We start from the raw sequence: 20,761 nt of genomic DNA on the forward strand, positions 1-20,761 counted from the left end.
TACATTTGTTAAACCTTCATTACATTAAAATTCAGCGAACAACAAACTGAGATATCAGATAAACACCATAAATTTGTACTTGAGACAATCTTAGAATAGTTATAAAGGTTTACTGCATAAAATCTGTATACATAAATGTGTAATGGTGTCTGTCTTTGTGTGTGTTCGGAGTTATTCTAACTCCTCCCACACTATTCAGCCGATTTTAATGCTTTTTTGGCACATAGGTAGATCACATGCCCTGAAGTGCAAATAAGGTCGGGATTTTTCGAAAACTCGATAATGAAATTTGAGATTTAGTTAAATTTTGTGGTAGGGGAGACGGTAAAGGTTTTAATTTAATTCCAGATCTGGTATCAACTGATGGACATGAACTATAATCACGTGTAAAATTTCAACGGTCAGAGGCGGGCTTAACTTGAACACTGAAAACACGAGCTACGCCGGATCCAACAGCTAGTTTAATACTTTTTTTTGTTTGTTTGTTTTTTTTTTGCTTGGCATAGAGATTCTATGCTGTCGCTCATAAACTTACTGTATATTGCATCGTGCCCGGCTATGTGTGTCTCTATGTCTTTGCGTATGTATTCGCACTGCACAACAGTATGACAGCTTCTGACTGTTTGCTTACCTCCTGATAGCTTCACGGTGCAACAAAAATGAGGACGCGGGAATAAGCAACAGGTTTTTTGAAAATTCGCACTAGTGTTGCTATCTTCTGATAAATCCAAAATGGCCGCCGTCCTGCGATTGAAACAAGTAAAATATAAAAAAGATAAAAACGTGTATGCAGATGGCTATTCACAATCGTTATTGATACAAGTTCTAAGCCCTCTCCGTGCCCTCTCCGTGTTTGTACGGAACGTTAAATAATTGCCATATCATACAGGAGAAAAAAAAGACTGTACTAAACTGTGGTAATATGCAAACAGATAAAATTAATAGCACCAAAGTGATACGGCGTCTACATCAAATGATGTACAACAATGCATTTTATTATTTAGGTTCTTCTTTCCAAATACTGACTCGATTATCTTTACTTTTCATCTCGGTGGGATCCACAGAGTAATTACCACGTATGTGTATCAGTTCCTTTCAATTGTATTTATGGTTCCCAACAAATATGTGACTTTATGTGACTGTGATGCTGGAGATATCACATACCATTCAATATCACATACCATTCATTATCACGGTCTGAAACACGTTGAAAGGAAAAGTATGCCTTAGATTGAAAATTGTTAATCATGCAGTATACATTACAAAGGATGTTCGGAAGTTTGTGTTCTGAATATTAATCTATGTTATCTAATAACTACACAAAGTATATTTCATCAATATATCTCGGTTTTATTTTAAAAACTAACATGCAAGTAAAACTATGAAAATTACACATTACAGCGAAAACATACGCGTCGCAATCTGCTATTTTTTTCTTTTCATATCAAATGAGACCTGTTTATGAATAATTTATCCAATATCGATACCAGGAACCCAATGTAAATTTATAACAAAAACTGAATGATGCATTTTGAATTTTGTTTTATAATCTTTTCGAAGTTTCTCGAATGTAAATTTTATGCCAAAATTTATGGCTCCTTAATATCCAAAATTCTCTAGAAAATATATTTTTTTAATGCACATCTATTAGTTTTCTAATAAACTGATTGTATATCACAGAATAGAATAACAAACATATTTTCACGAAATTTATGCCGTAACATGGGGAGTGGAATTGATATTTTTCTTTCATTTATTTCATTTCATTATACAAAAATTATAATATACATACATACAAGTGTGTGTGTTAGTACATAAGTACATATCTCGGTCAAGCACTCTCCCTACACAAGCACATACACACACACACACACACACACACACACACACACACACACACCAATATATATATATATATATATATATATATATATATATATATATATATATATATATATATATATATATATATATATATATATATATATATATATATATATATATATGTATATATATATATATATAGGATCAATTAATCTTTTAGGTATAATAAACTGAGTATCAATACCCATTAAATTAAAATTATTAATACACATGGTAAATAACTCTTTCAAATTAAATACATCAATAAATCATAAGGATATCGCGGATAACTTGCACGAACTCAAATAAATAAAAATCTAGATATTGATAACCCCATAGAAATTCTCAAAACCCATCTTTCTCTCTCGCTATTTCTCTATTTTCATATATTGCACTACATTTCGCACTATATTTGGCACTACGTTTTCTAGTATGTCCTTCCTTTCCAAACTGAGAGCATAACATTTCAAAGAAGTTTCCAGACCAATGTTAGCATGTCGATACAATAAATTTACTCTTTTCATTGACCAATTTTATAAAATAAGATTTATACTATCTTCGTAATTTACTTCACTGCCTTAAATTGCACATCTTCTCACATTCATTACAAAGGAAGAACACAAATGATATTTAACAATACTGCTTGTTATTAATGATCCTTATTGATGCCACCAACATGTACAGTAAGCAGTAACAACACATTACGACGCAAATATGATAATGCCATAATATATCCTTATATACTATACAAACAACGTCAATAATATGATTCATTATTTTGTTTCCTGTGCATACATACATATACACACGCACACACACATACACATATATGTATGCATGTATGTATATATATATATATATATATATGTATATATTATTACCTTTTGGAATGATAATTTTTTCCTTGGTAAATAAACACATGCACTATACATTCATTCTTTACTCGTGTAATATATTTCTTACTTTTATCTTATGTCCGTTGAACGAATATATAGCACGTGTGTTTATTTGGCAAACAAATGGCGATCCCGAAATATAACAATGTCAGTTTCAACACACGGTTTCACATCAAGAATTTTGCAACACAAATTCATAAACGTATGTATGTATGTATGTATGTACGTATATATATATATATATATATATATATATATATATATATATATATATATATATATATATATATATAGATAGATAAAGGTGAGATATAAGAGGTGAGGTTTTTCCGTGAAATATTTTTTCAGTTGTTTCTTCAATTGAACCACCAGCCTCATTGATCTAGCATGTGTGCTACGCTGACACATCAATCCCAACATAAACTCAGGAATAAGCAGCATGAGAATGTGACAAGGTACAATCAATCAGAATAAATTCCAAATTGTTTCCATCTACCCAATTTCATTCCCAGAGTAATGCCATGCAGTTACCGTCTACCCAGATTCCCTCACAGCACCCGTGTCTACGCGAGTTTAGTGTAGCTGACTATTCTCTCAAATGCCATTGGTTCCTTTCAACAAGTGACACCAACAGGTACAGTTCGACATTCTCCTGCATTGTCCCGGTTGCTTAAAGTTCGACCCAATTTATCATCACATTACGAAAATAAAATCATGATCGAGAACGATGCAAAAGAATTCCGGAGTTTACTGTGTGAAGGATTAATCATGATAATTATTCAAGAAAAATTACTGCTCATAATTTTTTCCGTAGTTTGATGTTAATTCATTCAGATGGCAATTTCTTTAGATAGATTAAGAAACAAATATTCTGATGAAAAATTAATTCTATATGTTGAACGATAGAGAAAAAAATTATTATTCTGAATGAATTATCATTCTGAATGAATTCCCCGATCGAATCTCGAATAAAATTTGTGTGAGAAATGATAGCATTTCCTAGATGTTAATTCTTTTGTATTTTTCTGAATGAATAATTAATACACTTCTCGGAAAGTTCAGTAAACATCCCGTTTTATAAGGGTATATTTGTTTATTTTACAAATATGAAGGTTTTCCTACAACGAAGAATTATCGATGATGGGATAGGATGTAATGTGCATGGGTTTCGAGTTGATAGATTTAATCAGAATAATATAAAATCATTATCTGTTGTAGAAACCTTCGAAATTAGATATGGAAAGGAACTCATTTGAAGATTTATTATGAGTAAATATTGATTGTATGGATTAACGAAGGAAATTAGAATTTAACTTTAATTAGTTTACCAATTTATTACTACATGCGTGCCACTGAATTTTCATGATGTAAAGTTAAGGAATCTTAGTTTTATTACTTGCATAAAAGATGATGGAAGGATATAACAGATTTTCACCCAGTTCATATGTATTTTTCATCTCACACATTTTTCTATTTCTTTTCCACACAATTGCAAGTTCTACTTGCTGAGATTTGGCAGGCCATTAAAATAAACATATCTGATTTTTCATTTCCAAAATCAAATAAATTCATCTGGGAAAAAATATTTACATAGGTTATAGTTATCACTACGACAATGCTGTTCACAATGCCATACCAGTCTAAAAATGCTCTTCTCATTGTATTTACCGTACCAATTTTAAATTCTCTTGCATTCCTTGCAGGAATGGTAAGCTAGATATCATCCTCACTTGTTTTCCGTTCCTTTTTTTCATCATTGCTAAGGCTCCTTCAATAGTTGGTATTATAGTCGCCTTAATATGACACATTTTCCCGATTTCAGTGATCAAATCTTTATATTTACTGAGGTTCTGAAATTCTTTTCGCCGAAATGTCATGATCACAAGTGATACACATCAGCAAAGAAACGTTAGTATATTGGTCTTTTGCAAAATACTGTCGCAAAAACATCCGGTTTATTAGCTTTGATGGCTCTGTCTGTATATACTGGTAAGTCACAAAGAATCGATACATTTTCTCCGTGTTTAGAGACTCAGGATGATGCTTATACTACTTGTCAACTGTTTTGATTTGTAATGCCGATATATTCGTTTCTACTTTAGGCACAAGGCCCGAAATTTTGGCGGTGAGGCCAGTCGATAAGATCGACCGCAGTACGCAACTGGTACTTAACTTATCGACACCGAAACGATGTGAAGCAAAGTTGACCTCGGCGGAATTTTAACTCGGAACGAAATACCACTAAGCATTTCGCATTATCATTATTATTATTATTATTATTATTATTATTATTATTATTATTATTATTATTATTATTGAAGACGTCTAACAGTACTCAACATTGTGATGATGTACATTGGAGGTATTGTGTGTACCGGGGTTTTTTACCGTCTGTAAAGTCATAAGCACCTCAGTCAGTACTTTACGCAGTATGCGTGCAGTTCCAAGTAAAGTACATTTTTTGCAGTAGACCAAAATTGTGGAGCATTTCTAAAGTGTCAAGATGTTTCTTCATGTTGAGTGGTATTGAACCCATCGCTCCGATGACAACAAGAACAACCTTTATGCTTGACTGTCGCAGGTGTCACATTTTGGTGATCCTAATTCCCAGGTCTCCACTTTTGTCGACCTTTCTTTTTTTGTCGAATATTAGGCGCTTTAGTTTTTCCCGCCTAAGGATTCCTATACCCGGTCTTCGGCGCTCGAACACCTTATCTTTATTATGATTGTTACATATTTTGTTACTGCTTTGGTATATTAGATATTTAAGCATGAACTCTCTAAGTCTACAGGTGTTGATGAGAGATTATGATTTGTGTCAGGCTCCTTGTTGGATATGCAATATTATCTGAATGATCATTAAACAATTTTCCCAATGGGCTTGATGCTAGAAAATACTTCTTTAAGGCTTTGAAGTACTTTTCTCGGGATATTGGTGGTGATTTGGTCTCCGAATGCTGCAATATACCTGATCACTAATTTTGACCTATCCCGCCGTTTGATAGAGCTACGATAATCACCACTATTCCTCCTTATATTTCTCTTGATTACTAATCGTCTCGAATTAAAAATAATTTTATTCGTACGTGTAATCCCTATCACCATTCTTCTTATCTTCTCCTGGTTCCCGGCCATTAACATTATACTTATCGTATTTGGAAGGTAATATAGATTTATCAGTGAATTCACTCTAATTAAATCTGACTCCAAGAAGTCTTATGATAATTTTGCTTATCTTTCTTTCATTTGAATGGAGGTGTTTCCGTATTTATTGTCTTAACCATATCACTCGTGTTATGATTACATTTCCTAACATATTCTTTACAACCTGTCCAGGAATTTTTTATCCTATTATTAGAGTAGTAACCAGAAACGTGAAATATTAATGAACAACACTTCTATATATTGCAATTGTAGGCGAACTGAAAGGGCGATAATGTATGTTGGAAATGGCATTCCAGAAGGTGAGAGAAAATAACTAATATAGATATCTCCTTTTATTTTCGCTGTTAATTTTCAGTTTTCTTATTGTCAGTTTTTTTTACGCAGAGTTGCATTTATGAGAGAAATAAACACAGAAATGTGTAAGATAAAAATACATATGCAGTGGGTGAAAATCTGTTATATCTCTCCATCGCCTTTTATGCAAGTAGCACAAATGAGTTTCCTTAATTTTACCTCATGAAAATTCAGTGGCGAGTGCTAATGAATTAGTAGACAAAATAAAGTTAGACACTTCCTTCCTTCATTAACCCATGCAAACACTATTTACTCATAATAAATCCGCAAAAGAGTTCTTTTCCATATCTAATTTTGAAGGTTTTTACAATAGATGACGATTTTATTTTACTCTGATAAATTGTATCAACTCGGAAATCATGCACATTACATCCTCTCCCATCATCGATAACTACTTACTATGGGAAGACTTTCATATTCGTAAAATAATCAAATATATTTCTATAAAACGACATATTTATTGAACTTCCTGAGAAGCACATTCAGGAACTACTTTCACTTTTGTCACAAATATTACTTGAAATCTGGTCGTGAAATATATTCAGAATAATTTGCGAGATACCTTGACCTTGCCTCTCTATCATTCAACATGTAGGATTAATTTTTCATCCGAATATTTGCTTGATAATCTAAAGAAATTGCCATCTGAATGAATTACCATTAGACAACGGCAAATGATGAGTAGTAATTTTCTTCGAATAATTGTCGTAATTAGCCCTTCACACATTAATCACGACATTCTTTTGCATCATTGTTAATGAAGTTTTTGTTTTCGTAATGTGACTGTAAATTGGTTTTATCTTTAACTAACTGTGACAATGCGGAAAAATGTCAGTTTAGACATGCTGGTGTCACTTGTTGGCGGAAATCAATAGCATCTCAGAGAAGTGCCATCTAACCACGAGTAAATACAGGTCTTATGAGTGAAACTGAGTAAATTGGAAGCTGTATGGAATCAACTGCACTGAAAATGATCCTGTCTTGTCGTGTTATCAAGCTGGTTATGACTGAGATTAATTTAGGAGTCGATGTGTATCTGTAATACTAATGCACATGCTAAAGCAATGATATTGGTAGTTCAGTTAATATAACAACTGAATGGGTTAAACAGAGCAGGGACTGACACGTGGGATAGAGAGTCGCTGAAGAAGTTACAGGATGCCTGACGAAATATTTAAGACAAGAGTCATTAAAATAAAAGTAATAATAAATCTGAAGTGAATAGCGAATATATTATGCGTGTCTTTACATGCCAAAAAAAAAAAATGACCATCCCGAAACAATAATAATATCTGTTTCTACACAAGATTTTACATCAGGAATCTTGCAAAATAAATACATAAACGTAACAACTAAAAAGTATCTACTCGGAAGGTGTGACCGAGATCACAGCCATTTTATATATCTCTCTCATTCTTTATTTTCCTCTTCTTCTTACACCTTGCTTCTCTCTCTCTCTCGCACATTATATATATATATATATATATATATATATATATATATATATATATATATATATATATATATATATATATATATATATATATATATATATATATATATATATATACATACATATATATGTGTGTGTATATATTTATATATGTATACACACATATATATTTATATATATATATATATATATATATATATATATATATATATATATATATATATATATATATATATATATATGGATAATTTATCCTGATCACGCTATTTATTAGCATTATCACGCGTTTAAGAATAAAAAATTATTTCTGTATCTTTCAATGCTTCAATGCATCTCAACGCTTTTAAGACAAACTTAAAACGTAAGTTGAAGTTAACGTTAGCATCTTATGAAGGTAAATTTATAAGTTCTAAAATTGCAGACGAATTCGATACTGGGCAGTTTAGCTTAATGGTAAAGCACTTGACGTGTAATCACATGGATGTGAGTATATATATATATATAGGCGCGTGGCTTAGTGATTAGGGCATTCGGCTCACGATCGTATGGTCGTGAGTTCGACCCCCAGACACAAGCTAAACAGTTTTTATTTCAAAATTTTCATCATAGAAACTAGTAATATTTTCTTTATATTATTTTAAAGATCATCTTTATTAAATCCCTTCTTAAATTGAAATGTCTTAGATTTACTTCTGTGCTATTTCCACCTGTGTATGTTTATATATATATATATATATATATATATATATATATATATATATATATATATAAACTTACACAAACACGCACGCACACATACTTATCTTTCTGTGTGTGGTGGTGGGGTGTGTGGTGGTGGGGGGTGTGGTGGTGGGGGGTATGCATACATGCGTAGGAAACAAAGGAAATAGATTAAGTACCTTTGCTAAGTTAATACAATCGCTATTAACGTATTCTGAATATTATAATTTGTGTTGTTGATAGCAAAGTCTGTAGAGTGTAGGAAGAACTGTGTGGATACGTTGGATAGTTCTAAGATTAAAATATTCAATCATATTAAATGAGACGCAATTCTCTAAATGAAGCTATAATATATTCGAGATAATTAGTGAGGCAATTTTCGCCGTTTCTTAGTAAACATCTGTATAGATACGTAATCTAAATAATGAATTATAGTATTGGCATCTTTTAATACAAATCGGTATGGTTGAATATCGTTTGTGTTTTTCCTTTGTAATGAACCTCAGATGTGCAATTTAAGACAGTCAAGTATTAAATGCTAATACATGACAATTGTAACTTACTGAAGCCAGGTAGTTTATGGTATGTCATGACATTTGTAACTTAGATAATATGATCTTGTATTGAACGAAAGTGAACCAATGAAATGAGTTACTTTATCACTTCGACTTGCTAAAATGGCGAGGAAATTTCCCTTTAAATATTACTCTATCACTTTGAAAAGGAAGAGCACATTTGAATATTCGTTTCTAAATACAAAGTATGTTAACTGAAGTGAAATAGGATCATCGCGGCTGGAATGATTTTGATCACATATCTCTATATATATGCATATACTTATGCATGTTTGTGTCAGCTCCCCACCATTGCTTATCAACCGATGTTGCTGTGTTTACGTCCCTGAAACTTAGCGGTTCGGTAGAAGTCCAGGGGTCGATTTCTTCGACTAAAAAGCAGAGCTCCATCATGACCACAGTCAAATGAGTGAAACAAGGGTAGAGGAGTAAATGAGTATATATATATATATATATATATATATATATATATATATATATATATATATATATATATATATATATATATATATATATTAATAATAATAATAATAATAATAATAATAATAATAATAATAATAATAATAATAATAATAATAATATGACAACAAAAGAATGAATGACACTTTTCGATATTATGTAAAACAGAGGAATGATGCGTACGTTTTTGTGTATGTGTTTTTAATTTTATGTACGTTTTCTGCGTATATATATGCCTGTGCGTATAGACTACGTTTTGTATATCTGCGTATGTATATGTGTGTGCATGTAAAGATGTACATATGAGCGTAGTGATGCGTGGATGTGTATATATGCGTGTGTATGTGCGTGTATGCGTAGACATATATATGTATATACGTGTGTGTTTGTATTTATACACGCGTTTGTGAGTATGTATATAGATATATATACATACATGCGTCTGTGTGTGTGCTTACATGTATATGTTTGTGCATATGTTTGCATATGCGGATTCTATGAATGAAGTATTGCTGTCACCTCAACATGCCTATTGGAGTAATCTCCCCTGATTCAACGTTATTTTTCTTTTTCTTAGCATTTTGTTTTAATAACTGATGAGGTACCGGAGCAGACTTCAGCCCCGATAGCCGAAACTCTGAGATTAATATGACAACCAACTATCTGTCACGTGTAATATATATACATATATATATATATATATATATATATATATATATATATATATATATATATATATATATGAAAGAAGGTTTGAAAATGCACTTATTTTTTAAATATTTATTTACTTAACCGGTTTCACTTTTTTAGAAAAAGACTATCAAAAGTCTTTGAGAATAATAAAAAATGTTAAAAAACAGTTTGAGTATTAAAATGAATATATACATTTTTTGATTATAAAATATATTTAAAGTATAAAGCTTTGTATGAACTATGTAGTGTTACATACTGCTTATCACACATTCTCTGATAATAAGATGAAAATGTTAAAAACAGTGTACGAAAATACATATATGGAAAAATACATATACATATTCTTTGATAATCGAATAAAGTTGAGGAGGAACTGACCTGGCTTTTTTCTCTCTTGTGTATATTGAGGGAATGCTTTGCTGTCTTAAGAGACACTATATATATATATATATATATATATATACATATATATATATATATATATATATATATATACATATGCGTGTGTTTGTTCCCCTGCCACCGCTTAATAACTGGTGTCGTTGTGTTTAGATTTTCGTAACATAGCGGTTCAACGAAAATAATCAGAGAAAATAAGCACTAGGCATTGAAAAATTAAGTACCACGGCCATTACCTTCGATTAGAAATTCTTGAAGGTGGTGCACCGGCATGGCCGCAGTCTAATGACTGGAAAAAAAAACTTTAAAATCTCTCTCCCAATACAGAAGAATGTCACTTTTGGAAATGTTGATTGTTATACCCAGCAAATCGAATGACCTCGTCGTAACTCGTTTATTGCGTTGTGTTGTTCTTTATTTCAGTTGTTTTTGTGATTTTCTTTAATGATATTCGAAAAGAAGAGCATATCTCATTTAGATTATTTTCTACCGTCTTATATTTGCCAGCACGCTTCATGAATATTTTTCTTTTTTTTTTTCCGGTTCGAGTTAATATTTACAAAGCCGAAGGTTTCTCAGTTTGCCATGAAGCATTATGTTTGTGTCATTTATTGATTTTTTTTTTTCTCTGTCAGAAGGTGTCCTGATTTGAATTTTTAAAATGTTTCTTCTCCCTCTTTCTTTCTTTCGTCCTTTCTTTCTCTCTCTCTCTCTCTCTCTCTCTCTCTCGCTCTCTCTTTCTCTCACTCACTTTTTAATCCGTGAAATCGATCGAGGACCTCTCAGAGTAATCTTATTTTTAATGAGTAACCTTTTTAATAGTTTTTGTTAACGAAAATGTTTGCAGAAAAATGAAACGCTTTTAGAATTTGATTATTAATGTTAGATATCATCACGTTTGTTTGACCGTTAATGAATAAACAGAAGAATTATAAAGTTGATTTTTTGACGAAACAGAAACGATATATTACCAACAGGATATTATAACAACTTTAACCTGGAATTGGTTAATGACATATACAAAGAGTTTGATATTTGAAACCTTTATTTTAATTAAAATGCAGATATGTTACGATCGTAGTGAAACCTTATAAAATATTGTACATGCCTGATTTTACAATGAATGATGCCAAAACTTTAAGAGGTGAGGCTTTATTCTTAATTATTCCCTTTTAATCGAAATTCTTTGCATTTGAGTGTGGTGTTCGGAATGATTGTTTATAAATGTATAACAATGTATAACAAGGAAAAATGCCTGCAATGCACTTAGAAATAAGAGAAAAAGAGAATAATTATGTCCAAACACATGCTCTATCGTGTAAATTATCCTCAATACCACTACTACAAGTGACAATTGAACATCACTCTAATAGATAAGTTAATGGCGAAATGTGGTCGGTTGATCAACTTGAACTGACTGCAGATAGATTTAAGAGTCAGGGAAATGAAATGATAGCTTCTTTAAATACTTCAGATTACAAGTCCGCTGGGTTAAGCAACATCTATAGTATTAACACACGCATACATATCTTCATTTGCATGACAAAGCAACCTATAACTTAACCTACATAGACAACTTAACCGCAGACTCTTATTCATACACACATGCACGCACGTACGCACGCACACGCACCTATAACCTAAGGCATCTCTTTTATAAGATATGATTTTTCAAGATAAAAGCAAATATAAGAAGATTAGTTAACAACACACATGAGTTCGCCGGAGGCCTTTTATATTATCAATGAAATATTTAAGAGAAAATAATTAAGGGAATAATATCTGCAAGCTATGCGCTGGCTGAACCTTCTATTAAAGTCAATATCGATTTAAATCAATATCGAAATGGGTAGGGGTTGGTGTGTGGTGAGTAGTTTGCTTCCGAACCACATGGTTGCGGGTTCAATTCCATTGGGTAGCAGTTTAATTGAGGCAAGTATCTTCTATTGTTGCGACAGATCGACCAAAGAGTGGTGAATAGATTTGGTAGACGAGAAGGGAGAGAAGCCAGTCGTGTGTGTGTGTGTATATATATATATATATATATATATATATATATGTGTGTGTGTGTGTGTGTGTGTGTGTGTGTGTGTGTGTGTGTGTGTGTGTATATATATATATATATATATATATATATATATATATATATATATATATATATATATATTTATATGTATATAGATATATATATACACATTTATACATATATATAGATATATTTATATATATATGATTATATATATATATATATATATATATATATATATATATATATATATATATATATATATATATATATATATATATATACATATATGTATGTATTTATATAGATATATATATGCATACATACACACTCCTATACACATATATACACACACACACATACGCACACATACATACGCATACATACACACACATACATTATAAGTTATTTGAAACAACTTGAAACAACAATAACAATTTGAATGGTAGAATTCGTAATAATAATGTGTATATTGTACAAATTCCATTGTTCATTCCACAGTTTTGGGTCTGTTTCAGAGGATAAGCTTCTATACATCACACTAAAACAAGGAATGAGGTACAGTTGTAAGTTGAAAACAAAGAAGGCTGAACTCCAGGATGTTTGTCATGGATCGTCTGCTTAAGAAATAAATCCCTGCATATACGTACATGAATACGTACATACATTCAAACACACCTATATTCATACATACATACATGTATACATAGAGGGTAGCAGTGATGAACTCATTCCTTTACCAAAAAACAATCATGTGAGATTGGCTATCGTAAAGGTGATTACACTGGAGGTGCTTCAGCATGGCCACAGCCTTGGGGCTGAAAGTTATGAGAAAATAAAAGAATAAAGAATATACATATATATTTAGTGATGTGTGTGTGTATGTATACACAAATACTCAAACAGCTTCCAACACATATTCACTCATGTATTTATATATATATTTATATACATATACATATATACACTCACAGACACGCACACACGCACATATATATATATATATATATATATATATATATATATATATATATATATATATATATATATATATATATATATATATATGAGAGAGAGAGAGAGAGAGAGAGATACACACTGACACACACACACACACACACAATTAACTAATGTGTTTAAATTATTCTACAAATTGATTAAAATTACTTGCGCAACGCTAAAATTTTGTGTCTTCGACATATAAATATTTGTACAATAAACAAATATTTAGATTTTAAATCGAAACGTGAAAAGACTAAATAAAATGTGAAAATAATTTAATCTGCCTATGTCCTTTCTTTAGAAATTATAAATATTGATCGAGGAATTTAAATTTCCAACGTAAAACCTTCAATGCATTGCAACTAACGCACATTTAATCTTTTAACACAGCTCTTGTGTACATATATCATATCTATTTTGTGCGAGTCAGTCTCTTACGTACATTCTTACAGGCTTACGGTTGCTATCACACTCCATCAATGTGTAACTGCGTGTGTTTGGATATCTGTGTATGAATGTGTGTGTGTGTGTGTGTGTGTGTGTGTGTGTGTGTGTGTGTGTGTGTGTGTGTGTGTGTGTTTGTGTGAGACTGTGTGAGACTGTGTGAGACTGTGTGTTTGCGTGTATGAGTGGATGGGTGTACATGAAGGAAATGAGCGGAGCGTGGTAGGCCAGGTGTGAGAACAATATCGACGTATGCATTGGGTCACAGAATATTTGGCTTGCAAGGACCGCAGCTTAACAACAGTTCGTTGGTTGAAACAAGGGAAAGATCATATACACACTCACACACCCGCACACGCACACACGCTCGCATGCGCCCCCCCCCCCCCATACACACACATATCTAAAGAGGCGAAATTGTAATGATCTTTCGGACGTTGACTGATGAGAAATTAGCTAGGACTTTTCTGTTAGTTACGTTTTTCTAAAATCTTCTGTTTCTGCTAAATGCTTCATATAGATATATATAGGGGAAGGAGTGGCCGTGTGGTAGTAGTTTGTTTACCAACCACATCGTTGTGGGTTCAGTCCAACTGTGTGAGACCTTGGGCAAGTGTTATCCACTGTTGCCTCAGACCGACTAAATCCTTGTGAGTGGATTTGGCAGACGAAAACTGAAAAAAGCTCGTCGTATATATATATATATATATATATATATATATATATATGTGCATGTATGTATGTGTGTGTTTATATTTGTACGCCAGCATCGCCTGACAACCGGTGCTGGTGTTTTTGAGTCCCCTGTTTGAAAACACAAGGACATAGTAGGCTTTCTAGACCCAAGTTGTTGGAAACTTGATATCAGGTCTTGGTTCATTTTTTTCATATTCTGTAATATACTTAACGTATGAATATTTTTAAACAACGGTTCGCAAAGATTCCTCTAACATCATCCAAGTTGAAGTTGAGTGACAGACTAGTGTTAACGAGATTAACAAGAATAAACACGAACTGGTATCATATCAGTTTATTATTAATGACGTCGCTGGAGAGCACATGGACTCGTGTGTCATTAATTACTGGATATTTGATACGCTAGTATAAATAGCTGGTCGGGCACCTAGTTGAAACTTGCAGAGTGAGTGCTAGCGAAATTTACCAGAAAAGACAACTCAGAGAAAGCGTCAACAGATTGAGTCGCCATATTGTAAATTTAACAGCGATAATAAAATGAAAAGGACTTAATGGTTTCAAACTTCATTATATAACAGCTTGTGTAAAAACTAAATATACACTCGGTCTAATTTGGACAAACGACAGTTTAACATAAAAGGAGCGATTTGTAGTAATTATAAAGGACCTTCTGAGCAATAAGAGAGCAACCAAATATGCCGAAATGATCGACAACATGCTGGAGAACTTTCAAAAGTTTGGAGTAAAAAGGAGCATAAAACTACACTATCTCCATAGTCACCTTAATAAATTCCCTGAAAATGTTGGTGACACAATTGACGAGAAGGGAGAACGCGTCCATCGAATCAGTGGAAACGTATGAAGGCAAATGGGAATTACAGACGACGGTGGATTATTGCTGGAACTTGGATTGTGATCTTCCTCAGATCTATCACAAAAGAATATCATCCAAACGCAAATTCATGGAAGTAACATTTTTTCTAGATTTTCAGGAGAATTTTTAAAAAGTTATTCTCGTTTTGTAGAAAACACAAGTTCTGTGTACGTACGTACGTATGTATGTACGTATGTATGTATTATATGTCTTGTTCCTCATAAGTAGTCTTATGGAAAAACAAAAACTATGAAATTCTATGGATGCAGAATCACAAAAATCTTGGCGTGATGGCAATGAATGTCATCTTAGGATGCTTTGTGTCAAAAGTCCCCCACTTCATGTGCAAATGTTTTCACAACATGGAAAATAACTTGTTGGATTATATAAGCGAAGCATGGAAAAAAATATGCATTTAAATGCTTCTAGAGAGATTTGAGCAATATCATGGAACAATTGTGAAACTTTCTCATACATTCACGAAAGAAGAAAATGAATATCAATTTCAAAATATAACACTCAAATTGTACCATTGTAGGTGTTTTCTGAATGCTATTTGATAAACGTTCTATATTCTTAAATTACACTGGAGATTATGGTCATGACCGATTTTATATAGATTTTTCAAGTAATTTCCAACTAAAGGAGTTTCATTCTATATTGATACGGAAATCTATTCAATATCACAAAAATATCAATATCTTTATTTAGTAAATGTCACACAAAACGCGAAGCGAAGAGATATGAATTAGTTTTGTGCAGAAATAATGCATGCAAAGAAATATATGTATTTTTAATGCAAATAATATATTTGGAAAGTGAGATGTTTGAAAGTGCAGTATAGAGAGTAATAGGTAATATAGGCGGTGAGAGTAGGCTAATATAAGATAAGATACTGCTGTATTACGTATAATCTACGACGTATTCAAGCTGTAAAATAAAACTACTCTATATAATGCGAAACCACGTTTTCATCTTCTAACACAGACACACACGCTCACGCACGTACGCAATCACATATACATAGATGCGCATACTCACACACACACACACACACACACACACACACACACACACACACACACACACACACACACGGACACACAGACACATATATATGCACGTATATATATATATATATATATATATATATATGTATATTAATCTAATACGAGAATATTGTTGACAGTGACACCGAACTTTGCGTATGTGTGTGTACAACATGCAGGTTTGTAAATGTGAGTATACATATGTATATGAAACGTATATGCTCATGCAAACACAGACACATGCGCACACACGTACACATCGATGCATAGATATATGAATATATCAGGGAAACAGCAGAAGCATTAATAATGCTACTGGGGTCGGGCTTGTGATATGAAATTATGTTTGAATTATTGTTCTCTAGGCTTCCATAGATCTTAGAGCTGACAGCCTCAGTAGCACTGCTGATGTAGTGGAGACTCGTTTGGAATTGAAAAAACATTATTCGGTCGGTTGAGATCACAATATCGGTGGTGATATAAATGCACAACCAGTGTATATTTCACCAGAATAAGGAAAGTCGTTGACATGTCGCGGTCAAAGGAATATATCGTCTTAAATACATGGCGTGTGCAACAATTGTTTTAGGCAATATGCACACATTATGCTTGCGTGAAATCGGAAATGGACAAAGAAAGAAAACTATCCGAGAATACGTTCACTAATTTTGAGGGTATCAAACGGTGTCAGTACGCAAAATTTTGAGGGTGTATGAATTGTGTGAATGCTTATGGAATCATGGAACGCTATCAGTGAATGAAATCGTGCGGATGGGCACGGAGGTAGGGAAAATGAAGCCAACAACTTAATGAGTGCTGTAGCCTTCCACGTCCGGTCAAATTTTTGTCGTTATGTTCGAGTGATATTTCTGGTTATTGCCAGTCTTGTGGTTATGTATTGTTGCAGCATGTTCAGGGAGTATTTTCAGGCAATATATCAAGGAGCATTTTCAGAACATGTATGGAAGTATAAGTAAGTCATATTTGATGTACTAAATTTACAATACAACAGTACAAATAATGCTACCAACATTATGTGTTACCCAGCTGCTTCCATACATATTGAGAGTGTATGGCAGAGAAGCTAAAACAAAGGATAGAGATAGACAAGATTCTCGTTGATGCTAACGACTAGACGTTTACAGATGCATTTATTTAGTGTTCTTGTTCCCAGTAACAACAAAACAGGCATAAATTTTGAATTGATAGTTCATTCTTTTCTACTCTAGACACAAGGCCCAATTTTTTTTTGGGGGGGGGAGGGGGGCCAGTCGTTTAGATCGACCCCAGTACGCAGCTTGTATTTAATTTATCGACGCCGAAAGGATGAAAGGCAAAGTCGACCTCGGTGGAATTTGAACTCAGAACGCAAAAAACACACGAAATACCACTGAGCATTTTGCCTGGAGTTCTCACGTTTCTGCCAGCTCACCGCCTTGAATTGACGGTTCATTGGGAAGGCAATATTGAGAGACACCATTTATGGGAGTACCGAAACAGAAGGGCGTCAAAAATTAATATTGAAGGAAAGAAAGTGGAGACAAAATTGATGTATGAATGATTTATTTGTACGCTATATATATATATATATATATATATATATATATATATATATATATATATATATATATATATATATATATATATATATTTAGAAATAGCAGTCAAAGAACTACTGATTCTAAACTACATATATATATATATATATAAAGATAGATAGATAGATAGATAGATAGATAGATAGATAGATAGATAGATGGACATATATATATATACATATATATATATATATATATATATATATATATATATATATATATATATATATATATATATATATATATATATATATATACAAGAATAAGGGCAGGGAATCGTCAATTAATAATAGAATTAATAATTAACAATTTTGCCAAGTAGTTCAGTATGAAAAAAACCTTTATCGGTAAAACCATTTATCATCATAAATATACAGGGATTAGCAATTGAGTTGCTTCTCCAACATACTGAAAATTTAGAAATAGCAGTCAAAGAACTACTGATTCTAAACTACATATATATATATATATATATAAAGATAGATAGATAGATAGATAGATAGATAGATAGATAGATAGATAGATAGATAGATAGATAGATAGATAGATGGACATACATACATATACAGATAAAGTAATACGAACTTCTATTTTTCACAAATTCTATATTTATTAATTCATTAAATCCAACTCCCTTCGGCAAAAGAATAAATAAATTCCGTGTGTAAGTTACAACCAGTTTTAAATCAGAAAAGGAAACAATATCAAGTGTATAATTTTCTCTATAACTTGTATCGGCTGTAAAGAAAAGCCAATCGGACAAACTGATTGCCTGCTAACAAGAGCTATCGACTCGTATTTTTGCTTCAATAGGCAGCAACACATCAGTTTTGCTAAGCTGAATCCCGATGTAGAGATTAAATAAAACGGAAACACAAAGAGTAAGGAATATTTATGGTCTCAGGTAATTTGCATAATTTCAACGAAAATAAGTTAAAAAGAAAATAGATATACTACTGCCACTACGACGAGGACGTCGCATACAACAATTACTACTACTACTACTACTACTACTACTACTACTACTACTCCTTCTCCTCTTCTTCCTCCTCCTCCTCCTCTTCCTCCTCCTCCTCTTCTTCCTCCTCCTCTACAAGTACTACGATGACGACAGCGACGATGACATATACTACTACTACTACTACTACTACTACTACTACCATTACTACTATTACCATTACTACTACTACAATTACTACTACTACTATTGCTACTACTACTACTACTACAGTTAATACTATAATTCTTAGTAGTAGTAGTGGTGGTGGTGTTGGTGGTGATAGTAGTAGTAGTAGTTCCAGAGTGTAGGGCACCTCTCTTTTGAAGGCAGTACCGGCACGAACAAATGTAATTGGTATGGATTTGTTTATCGCAGATCTAAAGTTGCCAGGGACTTTCCCCCACCTGGACACGTTTAGAAATTCACTCTCCGTGATAGTTGATGAAATTGCAACGAACTGTTACTAACTCTATTCTATCAACAATTGTGTGTATTCGTGTGTGTGTGTCTGTATGTGTGTTGTCAGTTGTGTATATGCATCTGTATGCATAAATACATATGCCTGTTTTCGTATATTCATATATATATATATATATATATATATATATATATATATATATATATATATATATATATATATATATATATACATATATATATATATATATGTGTGTGTGTTGTGTCTGTGTGTGTGATATATATGTATGCATATATATATGCCTCTATGTATATATATATATATATGACTTTATATATATATATATATATATATATATATATATATATATATAAATATGCCTCTATGTACACATGTAGATGTAAGTACGTACATATATGTGTATACACATGCATATATATTCTTTGTATTATATATATATATATATATATATATATATATATGTGTGTGTGTGTGTGTGTGTGTGTGTGTATCAGTACATGTTAATATAATTATATATACATAAATACATGCGCACACTCTTATTTATGAATATCAATATTCATAAATATGTGTGCGTTTGAACATACGCGTATGACTATAGACCCATAGATGTGTGCGTATATAAATGTGCGTATTTAAATATTTATATGGAGATGATGAAAGAAAGGAACAAAGAAAGAGGCGAGTAAGAGACAATGGGACAAAGAAAGTTAAAGTTAGGTAACCCCTCCAATGGCATTCATTATACAGTGAATAGATTTCCCAGGAGATACGTTATAGAATATATATTATCGAGAGCGTAAAGGACACTTCACCTTGCATCTCATTTCATTCTTGCCACACGACAAATGAATGTTATACAAAATTTCTTTCGATGAGATTCTGCTCATAAGGCGGTGAGCTGGCAGAAACGTTAGCACACCGGACTAAATGCTTAGCGGTATATCACCCGTCGCTACGTTCTGAGTTCAAATTCCGTTCATTCTTATAAGGCGGCGAGCTGACAGACTCAGTAGCACACCGGACTAAATGCTTAGCGGTATTTCGCCCGTCACT

General features: G+C 32.4%; 1 long non-coding RNA gene across 1 annotated transcript in view; it reads right to left on the reverse strand.

Annotated features, from left to right (window-relative positions):
• The window catches only part of LOC106877237 (uncharacterized), a 57,289-nt gene that overhangs the window by 12,786 nt on the left and 23,742 nt on the right, over window positions 1–20,761 (reverse strand). The window contains exon 5 of the long non-coding RNA XR_001410349.3: window positions 632–744. This is a non-coding gene — a long non-coding RNA (uncharacterized LOC106877237). The remainder of the gene's footprint in view (window positions 1–631; window positions 745–20,761) is intronic.

This window comes from Octopus bimaculoides, chromosome 23 (assembly GCF_046866305.1).
Source record: "Octopus bimaculoides isolate indiv1 chromosome 23, ASM4686630v1, whole genome shotgun sequence".
NCBI classification, from domain to species: Eukaryota; Metazoa; Mollusca; class Cephalopoda; order Octopoda; family Octopodidae; genus Octopus; species Octopus bimaculoides.